Here is a 22,906-nt window from a genome sequence, read left to right on the forward strand (position 1 = left end):
GAGGGCCCAAGGCCAGGATCCATTGTGGGGTTCACAGGTCTTCCTTGACTTATTTATTAAACTTAGATCAAGTGCCAGAATTAACCACATGTTGGTGATGAAGGTTATTTTTAATCCTCAGCCATATCCATATTTTCTTCTCTACCTTCTGTCCCTGAGAACTGTGACATTTCCTGGAAAAAAAAAATGTAATTATACCTCACCAGAATTTCAGCTTAGACATCACCGCACATTGCCAGGTTTGCCCATAGGACATCTGCACACAGATGAACTCAGATACCTCAAAACCAACATGACCAACAAAAACAAATGAAGTACTGAGGGATAAATCTAACAAGATATGTACAACAGACAGATGCAGAAAACTACAAAGCTCTGATAAAAGAAATAAAAAATGTCTAAGTAAAGTGGGAAGGCGCACCATGTTCACAAATTGGAAGACTCAATATTAAGATGTCAATTTTCCTCAATTTGATTTAGCAAATCAATGCAATGTCAGTAAAAATCCCGGCAGGCATTTTTTTTTTTTTCCGGCAGGCATTTTTGCAGATATTAACAATCTGAGTCTAAAATTCACATAAGAAGGCAAAATATGTCTGATAAGAAATAACAAAGTTGAAGGACTCACCCAATTTCAAGATTTATTATAAAACTACATCCATCAAGACAGTGTGATATTTTTAAAGGACAAACATATAAACCAAAGGAACAGACTAGAAAGGCCAGAAATAGACCCACAAAAATATAGTCAACTGATTTTTGACAAAGGGGTAAAATAAAGGTAATAAAGAATGGAGTCTTTTCAACATACGGTGATGTCTAAATGCAGAATCAGCATGTTCAAATTTGAAGTCAACATCTTTTTTTTTTCATTATAAACTTTTTATTTAAAAAATGAAATTATAAACAAAATACAGAAAAATATTGACATCTGTGACAACAAAAAATTGACTCCTAATCTTTGGGACAATTTGCTACGCTGGGAGAGCAAAATCATGAGTTTTATAAAAAAATTTTATTGTGAAAAGGAGGAATGTACTTTTTAAGGTTTATTTATAACAGGTATTTGGTATTAACAGAAAAAGTATTCCTATGCATGTGTTCAATATTTTGCATTTTTAAATTCTATGCCAAATAGAATCTAACTCACATCTTTCTTTTGAAATCTTCTCAAATATTTCCATATTTTGGGAAATGACATCACTCTTCCTGCAAGACCTTCCTAAGCAAAGGTCTGTGGGCAGATGATGCTACATAACTAGATGGAACAAGAGATACCTGAGTTGTGACCTTGATTTTATCTGGTTACATAGCAGCTGCTTGTCCAGAGGCAGCTGCTTGTCCAGAGGCAGCTGCTTGTCCAGAGGCAACTCACATGTCTCCCATGAGCCTCAGGGCCATTGGAAATGGAGGCAATCTTATCTAGATAACATAGGGGAAGCTCCTGGGAAGGGAGTTAGTGGTGATGTCAAAAATGTTCTACCCAAGTAGACTCCCTAAAATGTTTCACCCAAGATTTGTATTGATATGTCCTGTACTTTCCCTACTGGTAATTTGGATTGTCCTCTGCCAACTGTCCACCCTCCCATAATCCTCCGCAAGGACAGCTATTGTATTTAGGATTTGCCTGGCATATGACCACTATTATTATTGTTACCTTTATTAATTCTATTTTATCATTATTCCCTAATTCCTCACCTCCTCCCTCCCCTAACAGGCAAATTAGACTTCTTACTCTATGCCCCCATAGCAGCTTACATGCACCATTTTTATAATACTGTTTACATTATACTCTAATCACGTCTCAAATGTCTGCTTCTCCAATGACTCTGAACTCTTTGAGGATGGGGCCCATGTATTTTAATTTGTTTACATTCCAGACTTAACACTGGCCCTGGCACAGAGTAGACAATCGCTAAATTTTTGGTAATCAGATAAATAAAGGAAGAAAATACATTTTATTGATTAGGAGAGTATAAGAAATGTTGTTTAATTGATTGCTCACAGGTTCAAAGCCTCCAGAAAGCTGATGTGGTCAAAGGAAATCATCTGGGTCAACCAGAGTCTCCATGCTGCCCCCATTCATGATTTCCATGCCTGGATCTACTCTGACATGGCAGAAATGTCCAGCCCTACAGAGACCAAGTGGTGCATTGAGTCTCTGATCGCTGTTTTCTAGAGGTACACTGGAAAAGGCAGGATCAGCTCCACACGCTCCATGGCTGAATTCCTAACCTTCAGGAATACAGGACTGGCTGCCTTCACAAAGAACCAGACGGACCCCAGGGAACTTGACCACATGATGAAGAAATTGGACATCAGCTGTGATGGGCAGCTAGATTTCCACAAATTTCTTAATCTTATTGGTGGCCTGGCATTAGCTTGCCATGAGTGCTTTCACCTCCCCAGAAGGAGAGCTGAGGAGGCCTTGGAGCTGGCCTCCAGACCACTGCTTTCCTTCCTGCTTCTCAGTCATCCACATCTCCTCACAAACCATACATACCCTGAGCCCAGCTCCCCTCCACCCTCATGCTGGTAGTAATAAAACATATTTTTTAAGACACACAGACGAAAAAAAAAAGTTGCCTTTTAAAGTACTGAATTTTCTCAGAAAGCAATTGACATTTGGACAATGACTTCTTGGGTTGATTGAACTTAGGTCCTTGTATGTTTGTATGTGTGTGTCTATCTAAAATATGAGACTAAAAGTGATCTCTAAAAATTCAGCTTTGATGAATCTAATAAATCAATATTGTGTAGTCTCCAAAAAATATTACAGACCATGGAAAAAGCCAACAATGTTAGCTCTACAAAATTCTAATTATGTTTCTTTTGATACTTGGTATTCCAGGTTGGGTAATTTTGTGTGTGTGGGGAGGGGGGGGTTCCCTACAGAACACTGAAAAACTAGTACATACTTCAGCACATTTTTGTCACATTTGTAATCTCTGTGTCTGCTTTCATTTTTTCTCTTTGTCTGTCTATATTTGCACACACATAACACACACATTTTTCTCTTTTGCTGAACAATTTGTAAGTTACAAACATCATGACACTAATCCCCTAAATGTTTCAGCATGCACTTCCTACTGATGAGTACATTTTCCTACATAATCACAATACCAGTATAATTCCTAAGAAATTTAATCCAACAAATCTAAAATTCAGCCCTGGCTGCTGTGGCTCAATGGACTGAGTGCCAACCTGCGAACCAAAAGATCACCGGTTCAATTCCCAGTCAGGGCATATAGCTGGATTGCAGACTAGGTCCCCACTTGAGAGGCAACTGATTGATGCTTCTCTCACACATTAATGTTTCTTTCCCTCTCTTTCTCCCTCCCTTACCCTCTCTCTAAAAATAAATAAATAAAATCTTTAAAAAAATAATAAATTCAGTCTATATTCAAAAGAAAGAAAAACATAAGGAAAAGAGAGAGAAAGGGAAGAGGAAAGAAAGAAGATAAAAAGGAAACAATATTAAAAGAAAAACCAGATTTTTTAGATTCTATCTTACAAATACATGTAGTGTTTATTTAGAATCTTTGTAGGGGTAGGGCAGCATGATTTCTTTCAATGTTTGGGAGTTCTCAGGGTCTGTATCCAGGCCTGGTTGACTGTGACAGGGGCCTATGAAAAGGCAGTTCAGCATGATTTAGGGACACCTAACCAGGAACAGCGATATGATGTGACTGTGATGTGAGTCATCTTTTCTTTAAGGACCACGATAGGAGGGTAATATCAGCCAAAAAAAAAAAAAAAAAAGTGGCTAAGTTAAAATATATGCTTTAAAAAACTAAATATAATTCTTATATAACAGGATAAGTGGTGGATTGTTTCTTAGTATATACAGAGTAATCTCCGCCCTGTTTAACATTCAGGTGTCCAATATTGTTCTGGTTTCTGTGAGGACGCTTTATAGCACAAAATACATTTGATAGCTTTGTCCTACATAGATTTTCAGACTAAATGATTGCTCTACACTCTATAGAGATAGTTCACTAACTTTTGTAATTGTTGCTCTGCTCTCAGCACAGCTCCTTATTTCACACAAAAAAACAGTTCATCTCTGTCTGTATTCTGACATTTGTAGACAGCTAACTAATTCATAACACACGTGTACACAAGACCTCATCCTTAGTTTTTCAACCAAGTGGCTTTGAGTCACTTCAACCTTTCCTTCAATGAAAATACCATACGAACATTTACTGAACCTACTTGTAACTATGTAGTTAAAATGGGGAACGTTGTCCCCTGTGGTTCCAGATACACTTTAAAATTAATGGAAATTACAATGCACTCTGGAGAGATTTATGAGAAAATTAATTACAATCAATTTGTCCTAGTTCCCATAATTTTTTCAGAATTGAGAAGGCTGGTGTGTATGGCAGACTGATATGTTTCCAAAATATTACTGCTCCTCAAAGGATCTTCAGAAACAATGATTTCTAGTAGAACATACCATTTTTACCTCAAAAAGTTCACAATAGTTTATACTTAGGATACATGAGGGACTCAGCTGAATTAATGCAACATGAAAGAAATGGGCAGTTTCTGAAAGTGTCTGAGAAATCTGTAGCATTTTATCTCCCAAGGCACGGCCGATTCACAGTTTTACTTTGCTGCTCAAACACAATATGATTGACGTGGACAAGCGCTAAGCACACAATTTAAGAGAAAAGTTGCACTGTTTTGAATCTATCTCTCAGATGATTAATAAACACCAAAAAACTACATTTAAATCTAGCTTAAACTACTAAGACAAACTGAAGAGGGTGGGGTAGGGGAGAGCCACAAGTTTAATTTCATACATAGTAAGCACTTAAGCTGTTGAATTGAATTGATTATTTACCTGCCAGTTTAACAGTCAGAATTGTTCTTCCAACCTAGTTTTCTGATTATAATGCCATTGTGGTAGGCAGTCACAACAGGCAAAACTGGGAAAACAAGGACCTCACCCCCAGGGTAACCTTTCCTCCCCTAACATATTGCTGGTCATGTGGTTTAGACCCTCCCCTGACCTTTCATATCACTCACTGGTCATGTGGTTTGGACCCTCCCCTGACCTTTCCACCCCAGGCATGATGTTAGTCAATCCGGTTAAACCCCCTTAGAGGAGGAACCAAGAAGGCAGCTAGAAAACAGCCCTTAAGCATGAAGACCCCAGGACAAGGAAGTTCTGACCCAGTGGTTCGGCTGGCTGGAGCATCATCCTATACGTACACCAAAAGGCTGTGAGTTCATTTCCAGTTGGAGGCACATACAGGAGGCAATCAAAAGTGATTGATGTTTCTCTCTCCCATTGATATTTCTCTCTCTCCCTTCCTCTTGCTACAAAATTAATAAACGTATTCTCAGGTGAGGATTATTAAAAAAAATAATTTGGGTTTCAGTTGTATTTCAGCTTCAGGCCCAGAAAAGCAGCAAAACTGGGCAGGTGATGCACAGATCAACTGCATTGACTAATGACTCCCTGTCCTAGCGCTGACCAATCAGTGAAGACCACAAACCTGAAAAGACACACCTGGACAGCTGATGAATATACTATTGAGATCCTTCCCCAGGACCTCCCGTAAAATCTCTACCCTTAAAAGCCCTTAGGACAGAGGACCCAGCCCACTCCTTTTCTGGCCCCCTGTTCTTCCCTATGCCACAAGCTTGTTACCTTTACTTTCCTCTCTCCTAAGCTCCAAGGGCTCCTTCATTTGCTTCTGTAACTTTTTTCTTGAGCCTGCCATTCCTTCTACCACTCACTTTTTCTACCTCTGTGACTTTCTAAATAAACAAGCCACTTATAGTTTGAGTCTTGGCTCTGAATTCTTTCCTAGCCAGAAATTAAGTACTAAGGTTGCTGAACCAATGTCCAATCTGGTCTGACCCCATCGGTCTAATACCTTGTGCCCTTCCCACGGCCACCAATAAGATTACTTACATATATGAAAATGTTATTAAAATATTTTTGACTAAAAATTGTACATTACTTATTGCAGATAATGTTGCAGTGCTTACAGCTAATTACCAAATATTGCTCCTAACTTTCCAAGACCAGTCTTGAGTCCCTTCATATTTGCCGAACTCGTATTTGGTCAACCATCCTACCATTTACTCAGGCACAAAAATAAAACAAAACACATCTCTCTCTCTCTCTCTCTCTCTCTCTTTCTCTCTCTCTCTCTCTCTCTCTCTCTCTCTCTCTCTCTGTCACACACACATACACATACACAGAGAGAAGGTGAATCATCAAAGTTAGATTATCCTTTCTTCTGCTTCATTTTTTTATAGTTTTTTCTCCTCAGTTACAGTAGAAGCACAACTTTTAAAGAATGCTCATGTAAACCAGGTACATTAAATGACCAAGTGTTGAGTCTCAATGGGGATTTGTTAGAAGAGATGGAAAAAAATCACGATTCCAACATTATATGGACCTTAAATTTCAAATCCTTCTCAATGCATCATTTTATTTCCAGAAATTGATTAGTAGTAATTAATCAAGATTTATTTGCAGCACTATTTATAATAATTTTAAAAGTGGTAACACTCTAAATATTCTATAAAAAAGGGTTTATTAAATCAATTGTGTTAAAGCAATAAAATAGAATAATATGCAGCAATTATAATCATATGTTCAAGGTTATTTAGTAACATATTATATTTAGTGAGAAAAAATGTAGACTCCAAACTTGAATTTACAATGATATCCCAATTTTGTTAAAAAGAAAAGAAAAGAAAAGAAAAGATTCTGTATAGAGACTTCCAGTCAAAATGAAGGCATAGATGGACAGGCTTCACTTCCTCACACAACCATAAAAATGATTACAACCAGATCTCAAAACAAATAACACCCAGAACTGTCAGAAAATCAAGCTGTAGGGAAGTCCAACAACCAAGGATTTAAAGAAGCCACATTCATCCAAATGGGTAGGAGGGGTAGAGTCATGGAGATGGGCAGAGAGGCTGTATGGCAAAGAGAGGCAGTGGTGGAGGCACAATGGGTGGCCCCACATTCACGTGTGGTGGATAAAAATTGGGAGGGATACCCTGGGAGTGAGCAATCCCAGCTTCAGGCCAGACCACACAGCCCAGGGTTCCAACATTGGGAAGATAAATCTCCATTACATCCGGCTGTAAAATCCAGTGCGGTCTGGGGTGGCAGAAGAAACTGCTGGATTTTCACCACTTAAAGGGCCCTTATAGATTTAGAATGTATACAAACTCATCCAGTCTGGATTTTACCACCAGGGCAGCAGCACCCAGAAGGGTGTCAATCACATACAGGAAGTGGGTGAAGTGACTGAAAATGGGGTGAGTGCCAGGCAAACCTCCAGAAGCCAGGCAGTGACATTGGCCCCTCTCCAAGCTCTGCCCCAACACACAGCCACAAAGCGGTGAAGCAGGTGGACCTGCCCTGGCAATTACCTAAGGCTCCGCCCCACAGAATTTACAGATGCCTTTTTTACATTGGCCATGCTCATAAGACAGGGAGTTAAAGCAGCTCTACCTAATACACAGAAACAAACATGGGGAGGTTGCCAAATTGAGGAGACAAAGAAATATGGACCAAATGAAAGAACAGAACAAAACTCCAGAAAAAAAGAACTAAACAAAACAAAGATAGCCCACCTATCAGATGGGGAGCTCAAAACACTGGTGATCAGGATGCTCAAAGAACTCAGTGAGTACAGCAAAAACATAGGGGAAGAAATGAAGGTAACACTAAGTGAAATAAAGAAAAATCTACTTGGAACCAACAATGAAGAGGAGGAAGCCAAGAATCAACCCAGCAATTGGAACACAAGGAACGAAAAAGAATTCAAAAAAATAAGAATAGGCTTAGGAACCTCTGAGGCAACTTTAAACATACCAACAACAGAATCATAGGAGTGCCAGAAGGAGAAGAAAAGCAAGAAATTGAAAACGTATTTAAAAAATAATGAAAGAAAACTTCCCTAATTTGGCAAAGGAAGTAGACATACACGTCTAGGAGGCACAGAGAGTCCCAAAGAAGTTGGACCCAAAGAGGACCACACCAAAACACATCATAATTAAAATTCCAAAGGTTAAAGGTAAAGAGAGAATCTTAAAAGCAGCAAGAGAAGAGTTACCTACAAAGGAGTTCCCATAAGACTATCTGTTGATTTCTCAAAAGAAACTTTGCAGGCATGACAGGACTGGCAAGAAATATTCAAAGTGATGAAAAGCAAGGACCTACAACGTAGTTTCCTTTATCCAGCAAAGCTATCATTTAGAATGGAAAGGCAGATAAAGGGCTTCCCAGACAAGGTAAATCTAAAGGAGTTCATCATCACCAAGCCATTATTACCTGAAATGTTAAAGGGAATTATTTTAAAAAAAGAAGATCAAAACTATAAACATTAAAAAAGCAACAAATTTGTAACTATCAACAACTGAATCTAAAAATATATATGTGCAACCAAACAAACTAAGCAAACAACCAGAACAGGAACAGAATAATAGGTATGGAGATCATTTGGAGGGTTATCAGCTGGGAGGGAGAAGGGGAGAATTGGGGAAATGGTGCAGGGATTAAGAAGCATAATTGGAAGGGACAAAATAGACAGGGGAATGTTAAGAATAGTAAAGAAAAGGTAGAAGCGAAAGAACTCATACTCACAATCTGTGGACATAAACCAAGAGGGGCAACTGATGAAGGGAAAAGGGGTACTGGGGTGAAAAGGGGGGGGGATTAGGACAACTGTAATAGCGTGATCAATAAAATATACTTTAAAAGGATGTATAGATAGTTAGATATAGACACAGAAATAGAAATAGGACAATTGTCATGCATTGACTTGTATAGAACACCAAATTAAAGCAGAACCTAAAATAACAGTCAGTATTCCAAAACTTGTGCTTTAAATACATGGTAGAGGTCTGACTGGTAAAACCATCCAATTTACCAACCAAACAGCAACCACAAAAATACCATCTTCTTGAGTAGAAATCAATATGTTTCATTGTGTCCAGTTGGATTTTAGATGACAACTTGTTTTATCAATTGGAAATACCGATCTAGTAACTAAGTCATGTTTGTGTGTTGTTATGACCAGCTCCATCTCCACAGGGAAAGTGAGAAAGTTTGTCTTTTCACCTCCAGTCTTTCCCATGGTGTCCTACCCATACAATCCTCAAGTTTTATTTGCCTCCACAGCCTTATCCAATCTCCGCTAAATACTACCAGGCTTAGGAAAAGTTCTCAAAAACTCATTCAGTCTAAGATAAAAAATACTGACCAGCTTAACTAAGTACTTCCACCACAGGTATTTGCATTTTATAGGAAATAAGTCATAAAATCCCCACCGTTCACCAACTGGCACACTATTTGTATTTGGGACAGAGCAATTACAACACCAGCGGGAACTCTCTGCTCCCATCGCCCTGAAAATCAAATAGTTGATGTAGAACCGGTGTCATCATGTTCTAATCTGGACTCCTGCTGCTCGCTCAGGATAATAAATTCATTTAGTCATGGACAGTTCGGTGGGACCTACTACAGGCCAGGCACTGTTCTGGGATTTCAGAGCAGCCTGGTGTTCCTGGCTACACAGGAATCATGAAATAAAGCATATAATACACTGAAAACTTCTTAACAAAGATGATTTCTGTTCTGTTTATTTAGTTCCCCATCCCCTCTACTTACTGGTTAAATTTTGAATCAAAAACAAAAACTAAAATAAAAAGAGATTAGATTTAACTTGAAAATACCTGTTTCACTAGGCCTGTCTCCCCCTACCTTACTGTTCCCCACCCCTGTTCAAATACTATTTCTTTTATTTTTAAATTAAATTACCTTTTATTGTTTATGCTATTACAGTTGTCCAAATTTTCCCCCTGCCTCTCCCCATACAGTTCCCCACTCCCTCAGGCACGCCCCACACTGTTGTCCACGTCCATGGGTCATGCATATATGTTCTTTGGCTACTATGTTTCCTAAACTGTATTTTACATCCCCATGACTATTCTGTGCCTATCAATTTGCACTTCTTAGCCCCTCCACCTTTTTCCCTATCTCTCCAAACCCCCTCCTATATAGCTACCATTAAAACGTTCTCTATATCTAAGATATTTTTCTGTTCTGCTTGTTTGTTTGTTTGTTTAGATTCAATTGTTGATGGATAATGAATTTATTGCCATTTAACTGTTCATATTTTTGATCTTCTTAAAGAAGGCCCTTCAACATTTCACATAATACTGGTTTGGTGATGATGAACTCCTTTAGTTTTCTCTTATGTGGGAAGCACTTTATCTGCCCTTCCATCCTAAATGATTGCTTTGCTGGGCAGTGTAATCTAGGTTGTATGTCCTTGCTTTTCATCACTTTGAGTATTTCTTGTCAATCCCTTCTAGCCTACCAAGTTTCTTTTGAGAAATCAGCTCCCTTGTCGGTAACTGCTTTTCTCTTGCTGTTCGTAAGAATCTCTCTTTGTATTTAAGCTTTGGCATTTTAATTATGATATGTTCAAATACTACTTTTAGAGATAACTTGACTTTTTTTTCTTTGTCATATATTATGGACTTGAGACTCCTGATTATATCCTCTCTTTAGTAAATTAATGAGAAAATGAAACTGCCACCTGCTTGCTACCACAATAGCACTGTTTTGCATATCCAAGTTTCATTAGTTTACTTGAGAGGCTGATGCTTTGTTCCATTAAATTGGAGCCTCTGGATTTTCCACACCCCCACCCCCCAGATGTTAATCACTATCACTCTGTTATTTAAGAGGTTTTATCTAGGTAATTAAAGATCTCTTTATACCATGCTTGAATATAAAGTCTTAAATGTGTTATGCAGTGAGTGAACTTTGTCTTCTGAGTATAATGAGGTCTGTTTTAATATAAGAAATTATATTTAGGTAAATCTTAAAACTGAAAAATATTTAGATTGTATATTCTTAATATAGCTTGATTGAAATAGTATTTAAGCTTATTAAATAATGAGGATAATTTATAAAAAACTGATACAGAACTCAAACTTTGGGTCAAAAAACAAAGAAATAACCCCCATCCCCCCAACACACACAAAATATCCTCCTAATAGAAAAATTAATTGAAAGAAAAACTGTTTAAAGTGTTTATTATTATTTATATGACATCTTTTTTATGGGCATCTGGATTTTACTCCAATTTTTTTTATGTTTTAAATAATGAAAGATATTAACTTGTGAGGGAAAATAATGCTTATTTTTAAAAGAAATTTTTCTTAATATACTATTTGTTCCATTAACATTCTAGAAATCAGAATTTGTATATTTCAACTAATAAAAATAGAACAATTACAAAAATAATCAGAAATAACTGTGAAATGAACTATAGTTTGCTGTTTCATAATAATCTAAAATTAAAGCATTCACCCAGAATTAAAACAACAGGTCAGAAGAGCAATCTCTTGAGAGTCTATAAGCCATCAGGACAAGAATTGGAACCAGACAGACCAGAATTTGAAAATGGGTTTTAATGCTTATTAGAAGTATGACCTTGTTTTATTAACCCTCTCTGAGCTGCAGGCTATTTATCTATAAATAGGGATTGTAGTAACTGAGTCAGAGTTGTTAGAAAAATTAATTGTGTGAAGACATAGTGTTCCATAAATGACATCATCATCATCATCATCATCACCATTATCATCATCATCATCATTATCATCATCATGCATTCCTTAAAAGAAACTAGAAGCCAACTATTGATTTAAAGGCCTAATTAATGGCAAAACTTTCTGACTACATAAGAAAAATTTGTCCCATAACAAGGTTTTTTTTTTCTGTTATAAATAGTTAAGCAGAATTTTCAACATTTTCTAGTGATCATGATGTTCATAACTGCAAACCCAAAACACTACAAAACACCCAAAAGATTTTAGAACTTTAAAACTGAATGAGTCAAATTATATTCTGCTTGATAGCCATATCACTATTTTAATTAGATCTAATCACTTGAATGTGGCTGACTTAGGTATAGTGGAAGTTGTAGAATATTGGGCTTTGACATATCTAGTCTGCAGATATAACTGCTCCTGGCCTATCCGATGTTGGCAGGTACAAAGTTGAAGTAACCAAGATTAGAGCACAGATCCCAATCCAAGTTACCTTGCCTCTACAAGCTTTCATTACACCATACTGTCTCTTTGAATTTCTTTCAGGCAATATATGCAGTACATAATAGTACATTATAATGATAACATATTGTGCAATATATTATAATTATTATATATTACATAATATATAATAACGTTTAATAGCTATTCAATTGCATGGTTGTTTCTATCATATTAAGTGAGTGTGTGTATGTGTGCAAGACTGTGCTGGAAATTTTCTCTTTGTTCCTCCAGATTTCCACCCTGTTACACTCCGGTCTCTGTACTGGTGGGCTGGTCAGTAAGGACTATATCAATGGACTCCCTTGTTCACTGGCTTCTAGATAGGTTCAGCCAATAGGGTACATGAGCAGGAGATGGGAGCTAGAGGACAACAACATATGGAATATTTATTCCCCATATTCCTTCATAAAATGGTCACTGTGAGAGGAAATGTACTGCATCTCTTGACCAGTCTTAAGATGGGTAAGGCCCAGATAGGTAGGGCCCTTGATCCTACTAGCCCCAGAGAATTATATCACTGTGGTTCCCTGGCATCCCGCTCACATCTTCGTAAATAGTCCTTTTATTAAGATCTGTTCAAATTACCCAGTATGAGTGTCTTATGTTACCTGTCCTGACCCCCTAATTGATACAAATTCTTTTTTGTTAATTTAATCTTTATTGTATTTTTTTCCATTACCATGTAATCCCCTTATGCCCCCCTCCCCTAGCAATCACCACAATGTTGTCCACGTCCATGAGTCCTTTTTCCTTTTTGCTCAATCCCTCCACCCCCTAACCTCCCCCACCTTAGCTATCATCTGCTCTCCATCTGTGAGTCTGTCTCTGTTTTGCTTATTAGCTCAGTTTGTTCATTAGATTCCACATGAGTGAAATCATATGGTATTTGTCTTTCTCTGACTGGCTTATTTCACTTAGCATGATGTTCTCCAGGTCCATCCACACTCTTGCAAAGTGTAAAATTTTCTTCTTTTTTACGGCCAAGTAGAATTCCATTGTGTAAATGTCCTATAGTTGTTTTATCCACTTATATATTGATAGACACTTGGGCTGCTTCCATATTTTGGTGATCATAAATAGTGCAGCAATGAACAAAGGGGTGCTTATGCTCTTTCAAATTAGTGTTTTGTGTTTCTTTGAATATATCCCCAGAAGAAAGCAGATCTATTTTTAATTTTTTGAGATATCGCCACACTGCTTTCCACAGTGGCTGCACCAGTCTGCATTCCCACCAACAGTGCACTACAGTTCCCCCTTTCTCCACATTCTCTCCAGCACTTGTTGTTTGTTGATCTATTGATGATAGCCATTCTGACAGGTGTAAGGTGATATCTCACTGTGGTTTCAATTTTCATTTTGCTGATTAGTGACGTTGAGCATCTTTTCATATGTCTATTGGCCATTTGTATGTCCTCTTTGGAGAGGTGTCTATTCAGGTCCTTTGCCCATTTTTTGATTGGGTTGTTCATTTTTTTGGTGTTGAGGTTTGTAAGTACTTAAAAATTTTTGGTTTATTACCCCCTTATCTGATGTATTGGCAAATATATATATTCTCCCATTGTGTGGGATATCTTTTTATTTTGTTGATGTTTTCCTTTGCTGTGGGAAAACTTTTTAGTTTGACATAGTCCCATCAAACTAGTGATATTGGCAAGAAATGCACTAGAGAAGTCCTGATCCATGTATACATTAAATTCAATGGGACTTTTCATTATCAGGAGGCTTCAGAAAGCCTCTTCTGAAATTTCCTTTGCTCAAGGACATACTTGGGGCGTATTCTTATTCCAGATTATTTCCTAGAGGGGAAATGACTGAATGGAGAGATGACATAATGGGGTGCATAAAGAGGGGAGAGCTTTCATTTCTTTCCATTTTCAAATTTTCAAGTACAATTATGTATGAATGATTAATAGCAGTGTTATGGTTTTACTACTCATTGTGGAATCTTACTTCATTTATTTATTTATTTATTTATGGTTGAAAAGAGCTTGAAGGAATGCTAGTTAGTATAAAAGAAGAAAATATGTTTTTTCTAAACTGAGTACTTTCTCTCCGTTAAGTGTGATACTGTGTGGATTCCAGCCAAACACAATGGCAGCACAAATAACAAATGGGGCATGTCATCTATTACAGTAATTTGCTATGTATTAACAATACTTGTCACCCACTTCCCCGGCAGCACCACTGTGAGCCTAGCTAACAGAGCCCTTGAAAATAGAGGAAATGGTCCATAAATATTAATAATGGTGTACCTTCCTACATTTAGAAGTAGCAAGCCAACACAACTCACCACTTTTTGTTGCACTTATCAAAGCACATCTTTTCACTAAAATTCTAACTTAGGTTTTAGAATTTTTATACTATTACTGGTACAGTGGTTCTCTGAAGAACTTGGGACATGGACATAAGAATTGATGAGATTAACAATGAACGTATTTAAAACACCACAAAAGAAAAGATGAAGAAATACCCACTAAAGAGGGTTGGGGAATATCAGAAAAAATATTCCCCAGGCGAAGATGAGCAAGGGAGACATCCAAATCAAGTTGTCCTCAATCTAACAACTGCTGTTTTGTTTTGTTTTTTACTCTCAAAACAAATATTTGTGAATTCATTTGGAACTTAGAAGGAAATATTGCTAGGGGAACCGTGTTAAAAATGGTGGATTAAAAAAATTAAGGAGATTAAAAAGTACAAACTGCAAGTTATAAAAATAGTCATGGGATGTAAAATACAGCAGAGGGAATATAGTCAGTAATATTGTAATAACTATGTAAGATGCCATGTGGGTACTAGATTTATTGTGGTGATCACATTATAAGTTATGTAAATGTCTAATCCCTATAAAGTTAAATGGTGGCTGGGTTTCTAGCAGGCCTTGCAAGCCTACCAAACCCCCACCCCCACCAAAGAACTTCACCAAAGAACTCCAGTTCCCTACTGTTCCTGTGAGAAAACAGTGACATTTCAACCTGCAACCCAGGATGCTGCAATATCCCCCTAGTTCCCAAACCACCACCTACCACAACCCACGGTTTGGAAAGTAGGAATCTTCTCTCCTATTGGGCCAACAAAGAAAAAGAATTCCTTCCCTCATGCTGACAAAAGAGAAAATAATTCTCAGGTAGCTAATGTTAACAGGAAGGCAATGACTCACGTTGTCAGGATCCGTTTTCAGGGCTTGGGAAGGGCCCACGTGCAGGTACTTGCTTCATTTTCTTTCACGGTAAGTTTGTCATTGCTGCCTTATGTTGAGTTTTGTTTAATAGAAATAGCTGTGTTGCTTTTTGGTCATGGGACATGACAGGTGTTTTGAATCTTTTCTTTCCTGTGGACAAATTATAGAATCTATAAATCCCAGGCTACTCCCCTCCCCTTGCCCTTTGTTGGCTTCAGAGCCTCAGCGGAAGCTCCCTCTGAGCAACTTGAACTGAGATGCTCGAAGCCATGCTCAGGTTATACCAGCCACCTCACGGGATTCTCTGAGGATGTAACCTAGGCACAATCACCTTTACATTACCCCAACAACAACTAACGCCAGAAATAGCTCTAACATTAAAAAATAATTAAACCTCAACGCCTTTCCATTTTTTCCTCAAAAACATTAGCATGCAAATGAGTTAGTATGTGGTCACTAATAACTTCTTTTGCTGAAAAAATATTGGCTAATTATATCAATCATTGCATTCTTAGCCTATCAGATCACGCTTTGATCATCCAGAGACAAAAATGCCTCTTGGAACCAGTCCACAGGACAACAAACGGGGTCTGTTTTGATTGTTCTTTCTGAAAACTGCGTTGCCAGCAGCGTTCATCAGCACTGCTGACCACCGGGCCGTGGCTGGGCTCCAGAGGACCGGTTACAGCACACCACGGGGAGCTCTTAGGAGATGAGCCCTCCCTTGGCAACCCTTCCTCCTTTCTAAAACATTCATGAAAAGGAATAATCGCCACATAAATGTGTACTCTCTGACACACAGTTATTATTCTATCTTTCAAATGCTGGAAATTCTGCCCAGGTTGTGTGGTTCAGTTGGTTGGAAAGTCATCCCAGGCACCAAAAGGATGAGGGTTTGATTCCCAGTCAGGACACATACTAGGTTTTGGGTTCAATCCCCAGTCAGGACACGTACTAAGTTGTGGGTTTGATCCCTCGTCAGCTGCACAATACTGGAAATTCCAATGATGTGAATATGCACACTTAAGTGATCAAAAGCCTGTCTCGATTTTAGAGCACCCTTTCTTATATACTGTATTACATTACATACTGCCTTATTGATGACAATCTAGTACGACTTGAGTATAAAGAAGCTAAGAAATAGCAAGAAAGTTAGCAGGATATTCACATACCAATTATTTGGTTGACATTAATAATTTTAGATTCTTCCAAACCCTATGCGTATCTTTATATTTGAAAATGTCCAAGGATCGTGTAGCATTAAAACTTAATCATCATTCAGAAAAGTTTTCCCCATGTAGATCAAGGCTCAGTGAACTATTAAAGTAACATAAGGTTAGAGTGGAATGGTCATTATACCAGACAACATGATGGTAATGTTAGAGTGCATCTTAAAAAATGTATAAACATATTTACATTTGATTTTTGCCAGTGTCTTTATTAGCTATGAATCAATTAAATACTTGATGACTGTTGATGTTTACTATGCCAAAAGTTTCTTTTGACTTCACAATATTCACTGTATTATAAATGTATTCACCATTATACTATGGTTTTAAACAATTTGATGGCACAAACAACTATTGTAGGTTTTTATTATCTCTGATGATTTTTTTCCCTCTCAGTTGTCATACAAGCATTCTATTTATTGTAGGGCATGGTGAGTCAGGTTAGGGGTAGTTTGTAACAAGAACCATCTGTGCTTTTCCTCATCTGTGTCCTTCTGTCATGATGAATTGTTTTTAAAAACAAAAGTACCATCTCTTTACTGGTACTTTAAAGAAGTTAGCAATCATTGCCTCTTTTGAGACTAATGGTGCTTAAAATATTGCATGCTTTGTTCTCTGAGGCACTAAGCAGGTAATCTCTGCTGTTGTGGTTCCGAAGTTTCCAGCAGACTGCGAGAGACAGGTGGAGGCCACACCTGCGAATCTCAGAGTCTAACAAAATGCAGACGATATTTAAAAGGCTAATCAAGAATGTTACATTTTTTTTAAGCATCTTGGGTATTTGCTTCATAGAGAATTTTTAAAAACTGAAGAAAAGTCTACCTATTATGCTTACATGGATAAAAATGAGCTTCTAAAGAATATGAGGAAAAGGCTGATATCACATCAAGGTATATCAATGTGTGATAGAAAATAAGTGAAAAACATAAACCCGCCTTTCCTCAAGATGTCTGCCATTGCCTGATTTCAAAAGCATCTCAAGAGAATGTGGAAGAGGCTCTAGAATTTAAATTTGTATTAGAAGGACATGCATTCTAGGAGAGACCAACACAGGATGGAACCTAGGAAGCAAAAGGTCTGCTCAGAGGTTTACATCATTAACCCTGAAGAGATGGCTCCCAAAGGATCTACTTCAGTTCAAGTGGAAGAGTCACCAAGTTGTATGATAATACTCACAAGTGCTGCTCAGTTATTTATTCAACCAGCACTTATTAAGCACCTTCTATGTACCCAGAATTGGATATAGAGAAGAGGAAGAAGACACAAAAGCAATGAAGGATAGTATTGCTATTGTTTTTAATCATGAAGGAACTTTAATCTAGTTGGGAAACTGAGCCATAAAGCCCAGGTCAGCCAAGAAAAAGAGATAGCCTCTACTGATGTGACTTGAGGCTGCTCCTTTTTCAGAACATCCGCTCCCTTAGTCTACCAAGTTTCCTGAAGTCCCCCCTGTTAGAGCCATCTGTCAAGTTCAAGCTATCATCAAGATGTGGAACACACACACACATCCACACACACAGAGTCCCTATAAAGTCCCGTGTTACTTATAATGTATGTCACTCAGGAGCGCTCATACAGTTATATAATAACATCTCAGTCTTGACACAGTGCAAAACAAGGTTCTGAGGCAATGAGATATAAGACCTGAAACAAAAATATAGATAAGGAAGAAAAAACAAAACGGTACCGAATAAGATGTGGAAGTAGCTAAGGGGAATTATGAAACTGATAAACTGAGTTCAGTCTACAAGTCCAGGACATCAGGGCATTTCAATGCTAATGTGATAAAGCTGAATTTTTACTTACGAAGAATAAAGAGCCAAGGGAGGTGATTACCATGAAGAAAGTATCAGTAACCTGGCAACAGTCTTCAGAGTGGGTCGGAAGAGATGAAGACTGGAATCCAGTAGGTCCTGGAGGAAGCTCTTGACCACTTTATGAATATAGAGACAAAATACTTAAATTAAGTGATGTTATAATGACAACAAATAAGTATTTTGAATACATATAATAAGTCATAATAACAGATTGGTTATGAGAATTGAGGAAAAGTGGGACAATGATGCCCAAGCTTTAATGTTAGGTAACTGGGAACTGATGATGGCATTGAAAGACATAGAGACATTGGAAAAGATACTCAATTTTGCCCCTGGAGGCAACTTGAAACACTTTTAGTCACACAATCATGTGAATGTTTTCTGTTGCCTTATGACCCAGGACTAGAGTTTTGGTGAGATATGGGCAAAAGGAACATGAATCTGTGAGTCACAAAGAACTGAGACTTGAGGGTAAATGATGAAGAAGGACAGAGAGCCAAAAATAAGTTTTCTTGGAATGTTTACAGTTTGGTTGGAAAGAACAGAGACATCGTGACTAAGAAGAAATGGATAATCAGGAAGGTAGAAGGAAAGAAGAAGAGGGAGCTTTAAGAAGGATAGGATAATCAGTGGTATGAAACACTAGTCTAAAATATTTATTTTTTTCTTACCCTCAGATGATTATTTAACTGGGTATAGAGTTCTGACATAGACTTTTTTTTTCATACTTTAAAATTATTCACCGCCTTTGCTTCTGCTATTAATGTTAAGGAGTCTGTTGTCATTCCAATGGAATGGTCATTCCTTTGTCAGTAATTTGTCTTTTCACTAATTAGTCTTAAACTCTTTTCTTTAAGGCTCATTGTGAATCATGAATCTGAGGATTATGTCTTTTAGCAATTCTAAACATTTTTAAAGTATTATAGCTTTCAGTATTTCATTTCTCCCATTCTCTTGATTCTCTTTCTCAAGAGACCCATAAGTTGTATAAGGGTAGTTTTAAGTTAGATCTTTTTATTTTCTTCTTCATCCAATTTACCTCTCTTATATTTTCCATCTTTTCATCTCTCCAAGTAATATAGTATGGGTAATCTCCTCAGACCTACTTACAAGTTATTAAGGCTCACTTTTGCTCTTTAACTTCTCTATTGATGTTTCACTTCAGTGACTTTTGTTCTTCATTTATAGAAGTTCTATTCAATTATTTTTTCAAGTTTACTTGTTGGTTTTTCCTGGCCTCTTACTATTTTCTTGTATTTTAGAGTCTTGCTTTTATGCCCTTAATCATATTATGTTTATTTTATAGTCCTTATCTAATAGTTCCATTATCCGAGGGTCTCAGGAAACCTAGTCATCTTGATTATTGTATCTGCTGACTCTCAGACGTGGTGAACTGTTTTCTTGTGGGCTCTGTATTCAGGAAAGTGTGTTCATTGCCATCAAGGGCATCCCTCACAGCCTGAACTAATACAGTGATCCCTTCAGAACAATCTTTATGTTTGCTTCTTTCAAGAGCCTTAGGGTCATCAACTGGACAGCATCAATTTTTATGTCAGTTTTTTGTTGGACCAAGCAGACTGTATAAATTAGCATTCAGCAAACCACCATCTTCTTTTGTAAACACAGTTAAATTTCTTTTTATTAATAGTAGTCATTCTGAAAGGTGTGAGGTGTTATCTCATTGTGGTTTTCATTTGCATTTCTTTGATGATTAGTGACATTGAGCATCATCTCATATGTCTATTGGCCATGTGTATGTCCTCTTTGGAGAAGTGTCTATTCAAGTCCTTTGTCCAGTTTTTAATTGGCTTGTTAAGTTTATTTGGGTAACTTTGGTTAATAACATCACGTAAATTTCAATTGTACACTTTATAATACAACATCTGTATATTCTATTATATATTCACTACCCCAAATCTATTCTTCTTATGTCCCCATGTATTTGACCCCTTTTACCCTTTACGTCCTCCCTCACCTCTTGTAAATAAAGTTTTATTGAAACACAAACAAGCCCATTTGTTTACCTTTCCTACAGCAGCCTTCATTCTATAATGGCAGAGGTGAATAGCTGCAACAGAGACTGTATGACCCTTAACGCTGATAATATTTACATTTCCTTTAAGGAAAATGGTTCCAAACCCTCATATAAATTCAAATCCTAAACCAGAGTGAGAGCTTGAATAAGGTTACAGATACTCAGCAGAGAGACCATTTCCTTCCACTTAGGATCCAAACTGACAGGCTTCTTTGTTGACTCCATGTGCTACAGGGGAGTTGGCCTTTAAAAAAATAAATAGTTCTTACTTTCACTAAGAACATAGCTTTTGAGGGTCCTGAATTCATGCAGATTTATTGATTCTAACTTTGTATTTTGCATGAGCCCAGCCAGAGCCTAAGGTATCACCCCTTGAGGGCACTTATATCCATACTCCTGGATCTAGGAAAGCACATTTTCCTGCCACACCTGCATTCCCTCCCCAGGACTGTAGCACCCACATCTCCTAAACAAACTACTTATTTTTGTCTCCTGCAGATATCACTTGTGAATCAGCTATGTATTAACTGTTCCTTTTCAGTAATAATAGGTGTTTATAGCAAAATTTTCTCAATTTATGTAATATGTCATATTTCTGAGAATTGAAAGTTGTGTAAGATGTAACTAGAACCTCAGAGGACTGAAAAATCAAAAACTTGCTAAAACAACTTTAGGTTTTTAAATAAGACTATTTCTGTGGACTCAAAAAGGTGATAGCCATTTAGGAATATTGAGAAAGAAGTGGGCCATGAGGGAAGCGAAGATGCACGTAGAGTCACTGATTGGAGGCCCTATAGCAGGGAAGACTCTGATATCAGACAGGTCCCAATTTGAATCTTACCTATGTGGCCCTTAGAAAAGTTATTTGACTTCTCATAACGTCAGTTTCCTTGTCTTAAAAATGAAGATAATAAGGTCCAACATACAGCAAAATCTCAAGACATGTCCTTTACAATGAACATGAGTGCATTACAGTGTCTTTAGAATGTTGCCCAGTCTTCAGGTTACCTCTCTCCTGCTTTGAAGGAAGGGAAGAACCATATGTGACATGTGGCATATATAACAGCAAATATTTCTAGCTGAATTTAGCCATTGTCATCGTTTCCATGGCAGCTACACTGTGAGAGGCAAAACACATAAAAATGCTATCGAAGATTTATAGTCACTTGTTTGTTATGATCTTCTTGAAATTCAGGATTATAAGGAAAGGAGTTATCCCCAATATGCAGTAATATAACTTAAAGTAGTTATCAACACTTTCCCTTGGGAAAGTATTTAGTAATTTTTAATTGTTTAATAACCTGCTCTCATTTTTAACCATGCTTTTACAGCGGCCCTAGAAGGTCATCAGATTGATATAAATAATCTGTCAGACCATATTCATCTGGTAGACATTAAGAAGGGAAAAATTAGCCAGCAAATATGGTACAGGGAAGAAGGAGAGGTTCAGGTTTGGGGGAAAAGTAGGATGTTGTTTCTGATTGCGGAAGCTGGGAAATGCGGTGGAGCCTAGGACTAGCCACATAACTATAGGGGGAGGGAGAGAGGAGGACCACTGTCATATGAAGAATCCAGTTCCCTGTTACTCTGATCATACAAGTGGTATACCACTGTGAAGGCCTTGTCTGCCTCTTGTTTATTCAGATGGGTCTTTTTTTTTCTCCTCTAATGAGAGCAATGACTTATTTCTCCAATAACTTTTTTACATTACCTTTGTTTTCAGATTCAGTCTTTACAAGCAATCTTTCTCAGATGATTTTTTTTTTTACTATCTGATGGAACTCATAAAAGACAACACAAATCTACTTCCCAATGAGTTTACTATATCTTACAGTGTTATAATGAGTCAATAGTTTCCCTTTTTAAAAAACTTAGACTCGTTTTCAATTAGAACCTATTCGACTGTAATGAATATAGGAATACAAGTTCCCTCTGGTTATACATTTTAAATGACTTCTAAACACATAATAATAAACATGGTATAATAACACTTCCAACCATGCCAAAAGAAAGAGGAAAGCAATATAGTGCTTGCTTAGATTATTTTCAGTCTCTTAAAATACAAATACCCTCAACTGTTGTGAAGCTTATATACTATAGAGAAAAATAGCTTTAAAAATTAATTAAAGAAATAAATGCATCAAAAAAATCTCAATTTCATTTACTATGAAAAGACATTCTTTCTCATGGTAGGAAACTTAGGTTATGATGAACTTGTCTAGAAATATCCAGGTCATTTACTTCAAAGGTAAAGAGTAGATTCCACCCCACCCCTCCCTCTCCAAAACAGGTGCTGCAATTGGGTCTCTACTTATTGTCAAATAATCAAAATCAGCTGTCAGTTTGCTATAGACTGAATGTCTGTGCCTCCCTCCTCCACCAAAAAGAGTTATACATGGAAACCTAATTTCCAATGTGAGGGTATTGGAGGTGAGGCCTTTGGGAGGTGCCTGTATCACGAGGTTAGAGTCTTCATGAATGGGATTATTGGTGTCCTTACAAAAGAGACCCCAGAGATCCCTGGCCCCTTCCACCA

General features: G+C 37.4%; 1 pseudogene; it reads left to right on the top strand.

Moving 5' to 3' along the window:
• The first annotated feature begins 2,113 nt into the window (after positions 1-2,113).
• On the top strand, positions 2,114-5,598 carry LOC149999376 (protein S100-A11 pseudogene; annotated as a pseudogene).
• Positions 5,599-22,906: the final 17,308 nt, after the last annotated feature.

Source organism: Furipterus horrens, unplaced genomic scaffold (genome assembly GCF_987537825.1).
Source record: "Furipterus horrens unplaced genomic scaffold, mFurHor1.1.pri manual_scaffold_10, whole genome shotgun sequence".
In the NCBI taxonomy this organism is placed as follows: domain Eukaryota; kingdom Metazoa; phylum Chordata; class Mammalia; order Chiroptera; family Furipteridae; genus Furipterus; species Furipterus horrens.